This window comes from Phodopus roborovskii, unplaced genomic scaffold, assembly GCF_943737965.1.
Source record: "Phodopus roborovskii unplaced genomic scaffold, PHOROB, whole genome shotgun sequence".
Taxonomy (NCBI): Eukaryota; Metazoa; Chordata; class Mammalia; order Rodentia; family Cricetidae; genus Phodopus; species Phodopus roborovskii.
The window spans coordinates 1,167,929-1,183,932 of NW_026126434.1; positions in this window are offsets into that span (position 1 = coordinate 1,167,929).

A 16,004-nucleotide genomic window follows, 5' to 3' on the forward strand; every position below is an offset into this window, starting at 1 on the left:
ACCAGAAGCCCCCAGTGCAGGGAGTTTCTTCCCATAAGTCCCTGGCGAGGACCTGAAGGCAACTCCTCCTTCTCTAGTGACTAATCTCATTGGGAACCCAACACTGAAGTCTTCAGGCTTCTTCCCCCGAGTAGGTGTGCTATGAGTGTGTTCATGTGCATGTGTGCGCACCTCTGCATATGTGTGTGTGCTTGTGCACATGCGTGTGTGTGTGTGTGTGTGTGTGTGTGTGTGTGTTTTGGGTGGCTGCTGCTGCTATGAGCAGTCAGCCCTCTGTTGCTTCCTTGCCTTCTCTGTAGGGCTTGAGTCTGCTGGCTTTCAGAGGGCTCCATATTAGGGGACAGAACTAGCCCTAGAAGTATAATTAAAGAAGGAAAGGTGCTGTGGAGAATCTGTGCGTAGGGAGAAAGTTAGCACGAAGGGAAAGGAGCACAGTGGACCCAGCTGATCCTGGGTCAGCATTTCACATAGATGGTGAGGTGCCAGGTCTAAAGCTTGGCATTCCAGTGCGTAAGCTCCTGGAACACGAACATGTTTTGGTTTATTTTTCACCACGGAGTCTCAAGATTGACATGTGCTCACTCCTGGGGGAGAAGGAGAGGTCCCGGGGGGTTTTGTGTGAAGAGAAGAGGAAGGATGCCAGCGAATACCGTGGGCTTGTGCCTGGGGAAATGCCAGGCACACATGTTATGTAAGGATGTGGAATATTTGTACCCTCTACTCTCTCCCCTCGGCTCTTTTCCTCCATCTTTCTTTGGGCCCTGAGCTGTCTAGTGTCTTGGATCCCATTGTTCTGATCTCAGGACCGTTGAAGGGTCTCTAAAGTGGCGACTCATCGTGCCCCCAGTTGCACCATATCTCCACTGGTGGAGTAGGAATCCATTTTCATGCTGACTTTGTGCTGATATGCACTCAGGGAGTCTTGTCATCTCTGAGCAAGTCACTTAAAGATGAAGGAAGACAGAGGCCACCGGAGGTGGGGGTTGTTCCTGCAGATAGCTGGAGCTCTGTCACCAGCTAGGGTATTAGGTCAGGAAGGGCCTCAGATCGTCTGGGAAGTGAAGATGATGCCATCAGGCTGATGGGTTGGAGTAACAGATGCAGAGTCTAGAGTTGGAGAGGGGCTGCAGAAAGCGGTAGCTGTAATCTCTGGTAAAATTAGGGCGTGGCTCTGGCATTTACTGACTGCAGCCTCCTCCCCCCTCCCTCCAGTCCATCACTGTACTGACCACAGTGGCTCCAGTACCTATGAATGTCTGTAGCCTGGGACTTGCCACTTAAAGAATGGAAGGTGTCTGTGTTCATCGTGGCGGTCAGCCACCTGCGTGCTTGCTTGTAGCTGCACCAGCCCTTGATGTTATCGTCTCCACCTTTGCAGGCATGTTCTCCTTCTCTGCTATCCTGTGATGAAGGTGGGGAGTTCTGGATTTCGCTCCAGGCCCACTTCTCCCAGCTCAGTGTCCACTGGCTCACCTTTCTTGGTCCATTCTCAACAATTCTACGAAGAGTGGAACCCCTTCTTCCATGAGGCCTGGCTGCTGCAGGTTACCCCCGATGTACTCAGCTTGAATACAACATACAATGTCTTCATAGATTCAAGGGTGTTGAGTGCAGCAAGAGGAGCTCTCTTGAGGAGACTCTGCCTCCTGTCTCCCTGGGATGCTCAGAATGAAAGCATAGCACATGGTCAGCACTCCTTAATGGAGGTGGAGGGTTGCACTTTTTCTCTTCCCTCCTGCCATCCAGTCTTCTGCTTTCTGTTCCTGTGGGTGTATGGGGTCCCTCTGACCGCTAAACCATGAGGTGCTCAGGAAGTGGTCCGGTTTTTGGACAGCATCTGCTTCTCCCACATTCTCACTTGCTTGTTTTCCTTGGACAGTGAAGTTCCCACCCACCTCCCTGCTGCTCTGTGAATTCCTCTCCTGTGACTGCCCTCACCTTTGTTGGCCCTGAGCACTGCCCCTTTGGAGCCCCATGGCTTCCTGTTCCCATCTACTCTGGGAGGGGTAACACTTCCCCATAAAGTTATCCAAACAATTCTTCTATTCTCAGAGTCCTTCCCTGCCCACCACCTACTCACTTCCCTCCCCAAACCAAACAATACCTGCTGCTGAGTTTCTCTGAAAACCACGCTTCCAGAAGGTCCATTCCTCTGAACACTGTAGTGTGGGCCCTTATGAAATTTATAATGTTCTCGTCCTGTTTCTCCCCTCTTATTTGAAATGAATTTTTAGTGAGAAAAAGGATGGAAACATCTTCATTTTTGCCACTGAAGCCTAGCCATTTTCCAGCTCCAAGTCTCTCACTATGGACTCAAAGTAAGAGAGTCGGGCACTACCAGTGGGGTTCAGGTGAGACTTCACATATGAACAGTGTTAGCAGGGGTGGTCTTCCAGCTTTGCCTTTTTTATTTATTTTTGAACGTGTGAAGGTGTGTGGTGCTCCTGTGCTGGGACAGAGGCCAACCTTGGGCGTCCTTAAGAAACCATCTACCTTGCTTTTTCATACACATCTGTCATTAGGACTTGTGGCTGCCGGATAAGGTTCCACTAGCTAGTGAGCTCCAGGGACCTTCCTGTCTCTTGTGGTCTCCCCACCCCGCCCCCGAAATCAAAGCCAACTCTGTGATCCTGTGGCAATCATTTTACTGGCTGAGCAATCTCCCCAAACACTGCCCCCCCTCCCCTGTACCTTTTTAAAATGAGAACTTAGAGAACAGTAGCAGGTAGAGTATAAGAACAGCAGTAGACTGTGAGGAAATGGAAACCATGCATGGAGTCTTCCTTTTCGAGACACGGTGTCATATAGCCAGAACTAGTCTGGAATTCACTCTGTAGTTGAGGATGAGCTTGAACTTGGGATCCTCCTGCCTCTGCCATCCCAGTGTCCTACTGCTGGGATCACAGGCAGGCCATATCCACTTTATGCAGAAGCTGTGTGGGTTCCCTGGTCTGACATCTGTGTCTTTGCTAGGTGAGAACACACAGAATAAGAGGGCAAAGGTCAATTGCTTTGAAGGTATCCGGGACTAGCGAATGGACAGTGCTACACACACACACACACACACACACACACACACACACACACACACACACGCACGCACGCACGCACGCGCGCACACACACACACACACAAACATGGGCAGCATTGGATTTAGTATGAGACAGCAGTAGACAGACATGTCTATTCTATAAGAAAGTTTAACACAATGAAGGTCATCCCAGGAAGGAGCCATCCAGCTGGGGTCATCTGAGCTGTAACTTTTGTGTTTGAGGAATTGAATTCGGGAGCAGTTTAGGAATGTGTACTAAGAAGCTTGTAGACACACAGCTTTGCCTTGATTAACTCGATATGTAAACATTACTCTAAGAGAGGCAGGGAGGTAGGGGCAGATAAAGAACAGAGGATGAACATTCCTCAAGTGCTAGTGGTTTTAATCAGTTCCGATTTTGAAAAGGAGTACGTGCAGGTTGGTTTTAGCTATCAGCTTGACACAATCCACAGTCACGGTGGGTGTGTTATCTGTGGGGGATTGTCTTTATGTGTATCCTGGGGATTGGACTCAGGTCCTCATGCTAGTGCAAGAAGAATCTTATTGAGGGACCTGCCCAGCTCAGAAGTTTTCCATATCTAAGTGTTCAGTGCTAACCAGCTCTACTTCAAAACCCAAGCAGTTGACTCTTGCCAAGAGTTCTATGTGCTCACACCCAGCAATGACTGAGATGTCAGACCAGTGGTCCACACAGCTTCTTGCTTGCTCTGCACTGGTCCAGACAGTTGAGCAGTCTTCTTCCTTCTGAGGTCATCCATGGTAACAGGAGTGAGATGTTCATGGACCCTTGACAACATTATAGCTTCTACCCTGGAAGGCAGCAGGCTTGTTTTCTCCATGCTGTTGATGTGAATGGTATCACAGACACAGGTTGTCCCAGTGGTGAGAGGTGTGGAGCAAAGGGGACAGTAGTGACCACGGTGCATGTGTGTGCAGCATCTCTGTTGAGGACCTCTGTTTATGCCATTAGTCACTGGCAGTGGATTACATCATGGGACACTGCACAGCCCTCTTACAGCTGACATGGTTCATCCCTGTCTATATATTTCTCCCAGTGATTCGGCCTCTTCCCTCTGTGGCAGGACTGTGGTATAACTCCCCTGATCACTCTTCATGGCTCACCCGAGTGATCCTGGGTCTGAAAACCCACCCTGTCACAACCCCGTCTCCTCAGGCTCTGTACTTGCTTGCTCTGCTTCTTTCTGATAAATATGCTAATGTAAGGAATATTTCTATTCTGTAACTGTTGGCTTGTTGGAGGTAACTTGATTGTACTTAGCAGTCCCTGTGTTTCCTGTAGTACTCATTGAAATAACAATAACATTGGCACTGGTCATGTACACCCGACGTGTTTACTGTGTGCTAGGAATTGATAGGCAAACTTAACATCCCTAGTCTGAAATTGGGGAGCCCAGAGCCCAAACCTTCTTTAGGGCAGGCAAATGTTATAAGAACAGTGGGAGTTCATACATAAAACTTGGTTGCATGCATAGGATGTATGCCCCTCTGTATGCATGGGTGCACATTCACATGTGTGTAGATGTAAGTGTGTGCACTCACATGGCATCTAAGTGTGTGGAGGTCAGCAGGCCTCAAAAGTCTTCCCTCAGGAGCCATCCACCTTGTTTTTGAGACAGGGTCTCTCACTGCAAGCTGGGGCTTGCCCTTAAGGCAGGCCTGTGGGCCCCAGAGGGCCTCCTGTGCCACTCCTGTGCTGGGATTACAGCATGTGACCACACCACCTAGCTTTTGTGGGAGTCAACTTCAGGTCTCCAGCCTCCCCAGTGAGCACTTTACCTACTAAGCTGTTTCTCCAGCTTCTAATGCACAAAATTATTAAATAGAAGGTACGTTTGAAACACAAGGCAATTTTGTGTTTATGCTTGGGTCCCATCCCAAAATATTTAATTCTGCAAATGCAGATATTTAAAAAAGAATCTGGAAATCCAAAATCTGAACAAGGAATCCTTGACCTGCCTTACTATTGTGTGGTTATGACAAGATCTCTGTATGGTAGGCACAAGTATCTCCATGTTATAAATGAAGAGAGAGCCGGGTGGTGGAGGTGCGCAACTTTAATCTGAGCACTCAGGAGGCAGAGACAGGTGGATCTGGTCTACAGAGTGAGTTAGGTTCCAAAGCTACAGAGAAACTCTGTCTGGGGGAAAAAAAAAAAGAAAAAAGAAAAAGAAAAAAAGAAAATGAAAGAGAGAAGGAAAGAAATGAAGAGGCAGCTCCTAAGTAGCTTTTGTGTGCAAATGACTACATTAAATTTGTGCTCCCTGGTGTGCTGGAGATGCCAGTGAGCAAGGTGACATGTCCGTGAAGCTCAGTCCTGGGCACTCAGACCCCGAGAGAGAGAGTTGGCAGAAGTGCCTGGCCACAGATTGATGCTTGCATAGGAAGTAACATGGACGAGTCCTCCCATCTGTGAGCTCTGGGCCTGGGAGAGTTGAGCAGATGCACTCAGGCCCAGGGCAGGAAGGACATGGGAAAAGGGAGGTGTGGAAAACTGCTGAGGGAGTCAGCACCACCTCTCACCAAGAGCCCATCTGCCCTGCTCTGTCCCTTTACTTTAGCACATGTCTCCTGAGGCTGGATAGATGTGTCTGTCCCTCCAGTGAGCTTCTGCTTTCCTGGGTGCCTGGGTTACTAAAGCTCTCCAGTTGCTTTTGTGGCTGTGTTTTTGAAGTCAGCTCTGAAGGAGTTCTAATGGCGTGCTTGGGTTCTCCCACACTACAACAGTGTGTTTCAGTAGACTGAAAACCATCTAGGTAGGATGCTATACTCGAGAAGGTACCCAGTTCTCTCCTAGGTGCTTGTAATAGAGTCCTTGGGCTACACCAGGTGCCCAGCCCCAGGGCCCTCTCATAAACATGCACTGTTCCCCGTGAATGAGCTAGACTAGGCTGTAGGTGGTGTCCTGGATTCCTCTGGAACGTGGTTGCTTGCTCTTGTTACTGTGTCACGTCCTAGCTTCAGACCCTTCTCTATAAACTCATGGTGTAAGAACACTGGGCCAGATATAGCTCTGGGTTCAGAGCCTGTAGGTCTGGCATCCCTGTGTGACCACAGGGGAGATTCTTGTGCCTCTCTCCATTGTCCTTGCACAGCCTGTAGTAAGTTGCACCCCTGCACAGGGCTCCTGCCCTGTATCCGCTCGGTAAATAGGTGTGCCCATTGTTGCCTTCTCAGCATTCTGGGGCTTCTGGGGCTCTTACCTCCTGGTATGTAGCTGGGATTAGCTGGGACATTCCAGGACACACACTATAGTTCCTGGTACAGCATTCAGAACTAGAGCGGGAGAATTGCAGGCCCTCCTTTCTCAAACAGGAGTGCCAGGGTCCTAGGATGCCACGTCTTGGCATGGCATGGAGAGATGGATCTTTGGAAGAGGACCCGGTATGCTGACACAAATGTGAAACCAACCCCATCCTGTGTTTTATGTGCTGGTTACTGTCCTTTACCTTTTAAACTTGCACTTTCTTACGGATTGTTTCCCCACTGTAGTTTAGATTTTATTTCCTTTGTGTGTGGGCGATGGCGTGAGGGCACATGCCACAGCATGTGTGTGGAGGTTTGAAGACAGATTGTTGGGAGTCGGATCCTCTCCTTTTACCATGTGTGTCTGTGGGGACTCAGGTGTTCATTGGGCTTATCGGCCAGCGTCTTTACCCACCTCTCCTTCTCCCCCCCCCACACTGTTTTACATGAAATAAAAAACTAAAATAGGGGTTGTCCTTGGCTTGATTTCTGACAACTGTGGTCCTGACTGGCCTTGAGCTCACAATCCTGCCTCAGTCTTTGGAGTACTGGAATTTCAAGTGTGTGTCACTATGCCTGACTAATTTTATTTTGAAAGGAAGGAAGGACAAATAAAAGTTTATGTTGGAAGGAAAATGCTGGGCCCTTTTGTTCTGTAGCTTAACTTCCATGTGGGCATTGCTATATGTTCACCAGGTGGATTTATAAAATGTCATTTTGAGTTTAAAAAAAAAAAAAAAGGAAAAGAAAACCCTCCATGTTTTTACTGTGGAAATGTTTAGATATACGAAAAACACCACCTTGACATATCATATCTGTCCCTGCTTCAACAGCAGTGCACTTCATTTGAGCACCCACCTAATTCCTCTCCACTATTTCAACTGTTTGCCTGTCAACCCACCTAACTCCTCATCAGCTTTTGGAGACAGCGTTTCAGCATGTACTGCTGGCTGGCCTTGAACTTAGCACCCTTCCGTCTTAGCATAGGGTGATGGGATTACATGTGTGGACCACTATCCCTGGCTTCACCCTTAAACCAAATTCTAAACAACATACTATTTCATTCAAAGTGTACTTCAGATGCCCTAAGAATTTGGGTAAGGTAAGGAGTGAAGTTCTGTCTTCAGCCATCTGAAGGCAGAGTGTCAGGGAGGGGTCTCTTTATGGTCACCTGGGGGCTTTGTAAATTTGCTCTCCCAGGGGCTTGCCTTCTGCTGTCCCTCTGCCTCCTCCAGGCTGGAGTCCATACTTTCCCAACGTTTGCGGAGCTGGCTTGCTTGAGTGTGAGAGGAATGAAAAAAGGCAGGCCGACCCCGAGGGGAAATGCTGGATGGTGCTTGCTGGATTGTCTTGTTCGCTATGGGGCAGTTTTGGAGGCTGCTTTCTACACAGTAGAGCTAGAGCGTTTGTTTCATTTGTTTCCATGATTTATCACCTTCACCGAGATGAGATTTGGATCCCTTTGGTGAATGTGTCTGTGATAGCTGGTGAGAAACCACTGGAACCTTTCTGGGCAAGGTCAACAGCAGCTTGAGCTGTGCAAAGCTAGGAATTCAAATGAGGGTGAACTTTTATTTCCACGGACTCTGGGTTTTTTGCTTCATGCCTGTGCAGGAGACCTTGGGACTCTTGATCTTTGGCTTTACCTGTTTGAGGAAGCTGCTGTTAGTCCCATTCTTCACACAGGGGTCCTTCTGCTGTGTCACACGCTGCATCCCACTGCATCCTCCCCCACTATCTGTCCCTCCGTCCACTGCATCTCTTCTCTGCTCCCCTCCACTGCCTTGATGCACGGTACAGCAGCCACCTTTGTCTCATTTCAAATGTGACTCGAGACGTTTCGAAAGGTCATTTACACCGCTATGTACACAGGAAAGTTGGAAAATGTGTTTGTGGATGAATTTCATCTTTCCACTGAATGTTTGGAAGGGATTGGGATCTGAAAATTCCCTTTGAAACGCTTGGATGGCATGGGTGTTTTCTTTAGCCACTGAAGTGAGCTTTAGACCTCACTGAAAAGTTTTATGTTGTTAAACGTGTTTTGACCCACGGATGTGATATGAGTCCCAAAAAACTCACTCACCATCCCAGTGACTCAGGAGCCCAAGGAAACAGGAGACCTTATCCCAGAAATATTAAAACAGAACGAAGAAACCAATAGCTACATTTTCATTGAGCAAAGGCCACTACTTCCTTTCTTTAAGGGGAGATGAGAGGAGGTCATTTAAATCTCAGTGCTCCGTCCTTTCCGTACAGTAACTTCTCCCTGGGAACGTGACAGCCCATGCATGAAAGTCAAGCCATGTCCCCACAGGTCTGTGCACAGGGTGGACCAGCTGTGTCAATTTGTCTGTTCTCACACCCAGATGAGGGCTGCATAGTTCTGTGAGGTGTGCTTGGAAGGCTAAGACCGTGGAATGCTGGAGAGATCCCAGAGGCTATTGGTAAACACAGCACTTAGTTTCTCTCAGTGACTCAGACCGCAGATTTCAGTGGGGAAAGTAAGCACATGTCACACAGTATGGGAAAGATAGAGAAACTGCTTATGTATAAGGCTTGGGTTTTAATCCCCCCCTACCGCCAAGACTCTGCAGGGAATTCAGCAAAGTGTAATTGATTAAACTGTGCCTGGCTGACACTGTGGGACCCTCTCTACTTACTGCCCTGTCTAAGGATTCATTTGACCAGCCAAGTGTAGGATCAGAAAGCTGTTCTTGTGTGTTGTAGACAGATTTTTCTTTGAGCTACCAGCTCATAGTTGACTTATTATTAATTATGAAAGCTCAGACTTAGCTTAGGCTTGTTTCTAGCTAATTTTTATAGCTTGTGTTAACCCATATGGTTTAGTCTATGTTCTTTTGTTTGGCTCAGTTACCATTATCCTGGGTTCCCGACCCTACTTCCTCTCCGTCATCTGTCTGGCGACTTGGCCTTCTTTTCCCAGAGTTCTATCTCTTTCCAGAAGTTCTGACTTTCTCTCTCCTGCCTAGCTATTGGCCATTCAGCTTTTTATTATACCAATCACAGCAGTACATCTTCACAGTGAACCATCATCAGGTTACAGGTGTGTGTGTGTGTGTGTGTGTGTGTGTGTGTGTGTGTGTGTGTGTGTAGAGCTTTGACGGACTTTTGGTTGGTAGCTGTATTTTTGTTAAAAACAAGACTATCATACTAGGAACTATACCTTACAGTTAGTAATGGAAGCTTCCCTGTTCTCCCTCTGTATCCTGTTCTCTGAAAGACTTCAAAGGGTGGCATTTACAGAGTGATGCCCTAACAAACTTGTGGGCCCACTAAAGTGCTCTAGCAAATCCTTCTGCAGCCTCCTTGTATGAGGCATGCTGTCTCTGTGAGGTCCTCATCTGCAGTAGAAGGACCCGCAAAGGCCAGAAGAGGAAGCATGCCTGGCGGGGATTTTCTTTGTAAATAGGAATCCTGTCTTTTCTTTCCCCAGACCACCAGTGAGCCAAGTAAACCCCTTTTCTTCTCCACAACAGGACCCCTTTTTACAGCCCCCAAACCAGACCTGTAAGGTTCCAAATTTCTCCCTTGAGCAGGCCATAGAACCACAATGGAGACTCCTGAGTGTGAGTGTACAATTCTCTGTTCTCTGGATTCCTACTGTGTGGAGAAGACCTCAACTCCGAATCCCACATGTTTTCCTTCAGGAACCCAAGGGCAGAGCAGAGTCCTTGAGTGAAAACTGCCATGTTTGGAGCCCAAAGTAATTGCTGATCAGCTTTCTCCTAGAACGAGAGGACAGTTGAACACACTAGATGCTGTGCCACACTCCTGACTAAGATAAGGGATTCCCAGGGCTATCTTGCATTACTCAGGATGACTCTTGAAAAGCCATTTATGATTCAGGTGTCAGAATCATGGGATAACTAGGAAGGTGTTGGGCAGGGAGGGAGAGCCCAAGATTCAGCCGATTACCTGTTAGGTGTTGACACTTCAGTGTACAAACATCCCATAACAGGGGTGTGTTCTGTGTGTCTGTGTGTCTGTGTGTGTAGGTGTTAGACAGGGCAAGCCCAGGGCTCAGCTGCTTTCCTTTAGACCTTGACACTTTCCACAAGAAAGAACTTTCTGCTGGAGACTGATGAACTAGTAAAGTGCCTGTTTGCAAACAACAGGACTTTTTTGTTTGTTTGTTTTGTTTTGTTTTGTTGTGCAAACCAGAATACCGTGAGTGGAACCAAGAGGGACCATGTCTAGCCAACTGAATGGAAATGCCTTTGTATGTGAGCCCACCAAAGTGGAGAGGAAGAAGATGCTACTTGACATTCGTTCCATTCCTCTCAGGCCTGGGGGCTGAGGCAAGGCTTAGCTCCTGGGAACTCCTCTGTAGCTCAGGCCGACCAGCAGCCTCTTAACACCAGCACCCACTATGAACTGTCCTCTTCTTCCTCCCCCTCCCTTCTCCTCCCTCCCCTTGCCTCTTCCTGGATGCTCTGAGACAAGATGTAATTATTAGTTCACACTGGCTACGAACTCATTGTGTACACCAGGCTGGCCCCCAATTCTGTGATCCTTCTATCTCAGCCTCTTAAGTGAGTTTTTTGGTCACAGGCTTGCAGCACTACTGCAGGCTCTTTGCAGTTTCTTCACTGACACAATGACTCTCTCCTTTTGTTTGTCGTGCACGTTCCCTGTTTTACCAGAGCTGCCATTTCTAGGAGGCACTGAGGAATGAAAAAGGTTAGCAGCATGTTCTGAAACCAGACCAAGTTACTGTTTGTCTTGGAAGAAGTCCGAGCTAGCCCTGTTACTTTTACTATTATTATTAAGTAAAAAAAAAAGTTGCCTTGACTCTGTTTGAGCAGGCCTCTGCAGCCTGCAGCAGGCTATTGGATAGCCTGAGAGCATGGCTAATGTTTTTAAGTGAGTTTTCATTTTTATTTTTGAAAGGATATATTTTTGCTTTAGTTTGGGTTTTTAGGGGTTGTTAGTTTTTCAAGACAGGGTCTCACTATTTAGCCCTGGCTGGCCTAAAAGTTGCTGTGCACACCAGGTTGCCCTCAAACTTGGAGGGATCCACCTGCCTCTGCCTCCTGAGTGTGGAGATCAAAGCCCTGTCTTATTTTATTTATGTGTACGTGTATGGGTGTTTGCATCAGAGCACATTGTGCCTATGGGGGAACAGTGGAGAGAATCAGAGTTCCTGGAGCTGGAGTTACCAGCAGTTCGCTGCCCAGTGTGGGTGCTGGAAGCTGAACTCTGGTCCTTTGCAAGAGCAGTGTGTGCTCCTAGCTGCTGAGCCAACTCTCCAACACCCATGACACTTCCCTTCCTAAAGGACTTTAATTTTTAGAGTAGTTTTTGGTTCACAGCGAAACTGAGCAGAAAGTGCAAGTGTCCACTGCATAAGTGCTGAGGGTCTCTGCCCCCGGTGATGTTCCCCACCAGACTGGTACATGTTTTAAGAATGGATCAGCTTGTCCGTTTATAGGTCATTATTCCCTGGAACCCATGGTTTACCTTTGAGTTCACTGTAATTTGTGTGCATGTATGTGTTTGCACACAGGTGTGATATGTGTGTTCTTGACCCATGGTTTACCTTGGAGTTCACTGTAATTTGTGTGCATGTATGTGCAAACACAGGTATGTTCTGTTTTCTTCTGTACTAGTGAAGGCTTACACATGCCACACACTGGTGTGACGAGGACAACCTTAGCTATTGGCTCTCCCTTTTTACCTTGTTTGGGGACAAGGTCTCTTTGTTGCTCACCACAACATATGCCAGCTGCTTGACTGCCCATGCCAGGTTAGCTGCCTGAGAGCATCTAGTCATGTCTCTGTCCCACGTCCCATCTCAGTGAGGACACTAAGATATGCCTGGCTTGACGTGGGTTCTGGTGATTTGAATTCACTTCCTCATGCCTGCAAGGCAAACACTTTACCTACCGGGCTAACCCCCACCCCTCAGCACCACTGTATTTAATAAAACACACACACACACACACATACACACATTAATTAAGGCACTGGAGAGGTGGCTCAGAGGTTAACAGCAATGGCTGAGCTTCCAGAGGTCCTGAGTTCAATTCCCAGCAACCATATGGTGGCTCATAACCATCTGTAAGGAGACATGGTACACACTTCTTCCTTGATGCATACAAGCCGGTAGAATGCTGTAAATAAATAAATAAATCTTTAAAAATCAATTAAAAGGTTATGTTTAATGAGATAAAAATAAGATAGTACTTATTTTAAAAAACAACTTTAAACTAGAATGAAGACTCTGACTCTTGAGAACACATTTACAAGTTTCTGTGGTGGGTGGGTCACATAAGGTCTTTAAGCATCTTCCCTCCACTCTTCCGCAAGCCCCCCTAATTCCCCTGGGTAGCCACTTAGAAGCTGTTCCCATGGATCCATGAGTGCACGATTTTATGTGTCTGCACCAAATCCAGCACCCATGATTGTCTCCTGTTGTATGCATTTCCCCATAGACAGTGTGACTCCATTCTTCTCCATAGCTGAAAGAACCCACCGGGAAGGTCAATTGCACTGGCATCATCCATTTCTGATGCTAGACTCCTGGTCAGCCCCACAGTTCAGCTGTAGTGAATGGCACTGAGACAAATACTGGTGTGCAGGTCTCTGTGATGTCCTCAAGGCAAATGTCCAGGGGTGGCAGACACAGCGGGGGTCACAGGCAAGGTCATCTGCTGTTAGTTTCTCAGACACCTCCATAGGGTGTGAACTAGTGTCTGTTCCCGTCTCCAGTGTATAAGCTCCCTTGTGTACTTCACCAGCATGTTACACACACACACACCACAGACATACACACACATACAAGACACACACACACACACAAAACACACACACATACAGACATACACATAGACACACACAGACATACACATACAAGACACACACAAGGACACACATACAAGACACACACATACAGACATACAGACACACACACATACACATATAAGACACACACAGACACACATACACAAGACATACACATACACAAGACACACACATATACAAGACACATATACAGAGACACAGACACACATGCACACAGACACACATACACAAGATATACACACAAGACACACATACAGACACAGCAGCGCACGCGAGCGCGCGCGCACACACACACACACACACACACACGCTCGCACACACACACACATACACACACGATGCCCTTTCTTGTGTGGGTGTGTGGTCCTCATGGTTGCTCGGCAAACATTCTTACATAGTGAGCAATCTCTCTAGTCCCATTACTTGATTTTCTAACAAAGCCATTCTAAGTATGGTGAGATGGAAACGCAATGTACAGTGACTTTTCCTTCCTTTCTCCCTCCCTCCCTCTTTCCTTTCCTCCCTCTTTTTTTCCTTTTTCCCTTTCTCCCTTCCTCCTCCCTTAATTGCAAGTGTCATAAACACAGTCCTTTCTATGTGGCTTTTAGTACTGGGTTTTTTGTTCTTTATATGACAGAGTAACTGATGAGCCCCAGAGAGCCACACAGGGAAGCCCGTCCAAGGGGCCTGGAGCCAGACTGTAATCCGGAAGGGAGGTGACAGAAGTTGGTCTGCTATGAAGAACAAGTGGGGTGGGGTGGCGTATGTGGCACTTGTGTGATAGTTCTGGCAGAGCTTGGTGCGCGGGAGATGGTTTCCTCGAGAGTGTGAGAGGTGAGGCTCATCCACTGGCCGTGAAGTGGTAGCACTGAGCAGAGTTCAAGCTCTCTCTCTGTGTCCTTACAGTCTAGGGTCTCCTGGGGTCATCTGGGTGTCTCTTACACCTGCTTTTTGTCAGGATTGCCCACAGTTCCTTCTAGACACACAGCTCTGTGGCCCTCACTGCCAGTCTTGGGCGCTCAGGGCTTTTCACTGAGGTGAGCAATATATGTGAAAGAGATAGGAAATACATTTCTTGCTTTGGGTGCTGGGGTGTCAAATGATGATTTTTTTTTTAATTTGTTAAAATAAGCACCGATGGTGTTGCTTGCCGATCTCCCTCTGACCAAGCCTTAGGTACTAGAACATGAAAGTATTTCAGTGCCTGGAAAAGCAGAGCATGTGACACTATCTGTGTATTACCACTCATATTCAACAGCAGTCAGTCCAGTGTGTGTGTTCACCATGTGTTTGTGTGTGTACACACATACATAATATACATACCACTTAAAACTTACAGGCATCATGACATCTAAACTTTTTTCTCTTATTTTTATTTTGTATGTATGGGTGCTTTGCCTTCATGCATGTTTGTGAACCATGTGTCTGCAGTGCCCTTAGAGGCCAGAAGGGGACATCAGATCCCCTGGGACTGGACTTACAGATGGTTGTTAGCTACCATCTGGGTGCTGGGAATTGAACCTGGGTCTTCTGCAAGAGCAGCCAGTGAGTGCTCTTAATTGCCTAGCCATCTCTCAAACCTCCATTCTGACAGTTTTGCTCACAATAGAGCTACTGGTACCTCCTAGCATCTCTCTCTCCTATATAACTACAATTCTACTATCAGAAATCACAGAAAATTGAGGCTAGAGTAATAGCTTGGCATGGGGCTTGCCTGGCAGGTATACAGACTTGAGACCCATGTGAAAACATCTGCCAGACATCGCACTCTGACCTCCATAGTAAGTGTGCACCTGTGCATACCCACACTTGTGCTACACGCACAATAAAGACCAAAAAATTAACAATGATGTAATTTCTCACTCTCCCTGTTTGTTTGTTTATTTATTTATTTGATTTTTGCCTCCAGTCTTTTCTAGTCCCGTCACCCCCAACTCAAAATCAACACATCACCTTTTTATTTTTCCCAGTTTCTCCACTTTCTGCCTGGGAAGCAGCTTGCGTTTCCTGTTGCCTTCTACCTCCCGTTTGATACTTGTTTTTAGTTGTTGACTTGTTAAAGGTCCAGACCAATTTTCTTGTTTTTTTTTTTTTTTGTTTTGTTTTGTTTTGTTTTGTTTTTATCTTGCAAATCAAAGATTCAGAAATTCTTTCATTTATTTATTTTTAAAGTGAAATAGATACTTTCTAGGGTCCATGATGCCAGGTTGTTCATTACCTCTGACAATAGACACTTCTAAAGGCATTTTGGAGGCCATCAACAATGTGGTTGAAAAGTGGTGTATAAAGACACACAGCTGAGTCCCCCTGCATCACCGAACGGCCCCAGACAGTAACTGCTGAATGAATAGTCTTCTCTGTGGGTGCATGCTGGTCGTTTTTAAGAACAGCAGTTGCACACACACTCGCCTGGGGATCTGGTGGCTGTTTCGCCATTTGTGCATTGTGTCATGCTTTAGAATATGCGGAGAGACTGTTTTTGCTAGGATAGCTGGGTACCAAGCCAGCCACATTCTTTCATAGGTGTTTAAGAGAGACACACCCAAATGTAAAGTGCCTGGCCCAGGAAGAGAAATGCAGTGGTGTCCGGGGAGCAAACATTTCTGTCTGTAAGGCTGTCTTAACATAGGTATTGAATCTTAGCCTGCCTGGCCTGTGCTTCAGTGAGTGGAGGGGAATTCACCAGAAAACACTTGAGGATATTTTGGCTTCCCCTCGTTTCCCCCCTTTGGGTGGGTCCCTCCATATTCTCTGTCCCTATCAGGAGATCAGACTGGTGTGGCTTGGAAGTAAACATGCTACTCTGCCAACATAAAGTGGTTAGAAATGTTAATCTATTTTACCAAGCCAGCACTTCTGGCTA